Here is a 1,568-nt window from a genome sequence, read left to right as displayed (position 1 = left end):
ATATATATATTATATATTATATATATATATAATATATATATATATATATATATATATATATTCGTTGGGGTTGATGCCCTAAATTTCATAGGGTCTTGTAGTTTGTAAACACGTATATGAACAAACATTTGTGATATAATAATATGAGATATTTCTTCATTATTGTCTATGAATATGAGATATTTTAGTTGCATTAACCACAAACCAATAAATTAAGATCCTTGGTTATCGTTGTAACTTAAACATGTATGTGGAGACATAAAAGTGGATCATGCCTTAATGATAATCTAAATGGTTTGTAGTACATGGATAAAGGAGGAAAACCTTATCTTGGTGACACTACAGATACGACCCACTTTGTAGATATTACAAGTGTTGTAAAGTGCTACAGATGGTTTGATCCTAATCATTCAAATGGAGACTGTTGGATCAACACCAGTACGCAGTGGAAGGAAACAGGATCCATAAGCATTCTAATTCATTAATTTTGGTTGAAAAGAAACATGCTAAAATAGAGTATAATGGGTTTCAAAAACATACCTTGGCCAAATCTTCGAAATCTCTATTTCCAGCTGCTAAATCCTCCAAATCCTGTGTTAGCCCACCACAAGATCTTCCCTACTATCATCTTAGTACCCTAGATTGAGTTGTGGGACTCTAAATAAGCTGGAATCAAAGGGAATATGGAGAAAACTCACTGAACCAACCCATTGAAGAACACCTTCTTCATCCGAATTTTTCAGCAAAAATTCAATTAGTTCATCATCCCATTCTTCACTCCAATCTCTTCAATATATTGTTATACTATCATTCAAAGAGATGTGTTGCATGGGATGCAGCTCATGCTAGGAATAAACCAAAGGAGGAGATGGTGGGTTCCTTGTAAGCTAGTTGAAGATGAACTTTGAAAAAACTCATTTTTAATTTGTGTAATTTTTCAATTTCCAAAATCTATTTTGATTTTATTTCTAAAATCAAAATTTATAAATTTTAAAAATTAATTTCATTAAATAATTTCTAATAAAATCAATAAATAATTTATTAATCAATTTAAATAATTATAATTAATTTAATATCCAATATTAAATTAATTTTTACAAATTTATCTCATATATTTAAATCATATTTAAATATATTTTCTCCCATTCCATTTGATTTCTAATTTGAACGTTTCAAATTAACTTATCACACTACTCTGGAGCTAATCCATTTTCGAGCTAGTAGGGGACCTCATAGACCTACAAATCATGGGCTCCAACGATCCAAGATTAATCGGCTAAACTCATTTAGAATGATCAACCCCCATTTGTTAACTAATTAGTCCACTCCACTAAAGCCCATAGTTGAACTCCCCTCACTGTAGATATATTATGTCTCACTCGATATAACTATGATTAGTAAGTTAACCCTTCACAGGTTGTTCATAATAACGGCTGGGTCAAATCTCTGTTTTACCCTTGAAATTACCTCTTGTTCCTTAAGTCCCCACTGATCCCCTAATGAACAATTGTTTTGTATCCAATTACAAAATCGAGTCCCTCTCATGCCAAATGAGAGGGTAGGATCCC

Source organism: Benincasa hispida, chromosome 7 (genome assembly GCF_009727055.1).
Source record: "Benincasa hispida cultivar B227 chromosome 7, ASM972705v1, whole genome shotgun sequence".
Classification (NCBI taxonomy): domain Eukaryota; kingdom Viridiplantae; phylum Streptophyta; class Magnoliopsida; order Cucurbitales; family Cucurbitaceae; genus Benincasa; species Benincasa hispida.
This window is presented reverse-complemented; position numbering follows the sequence as displayed.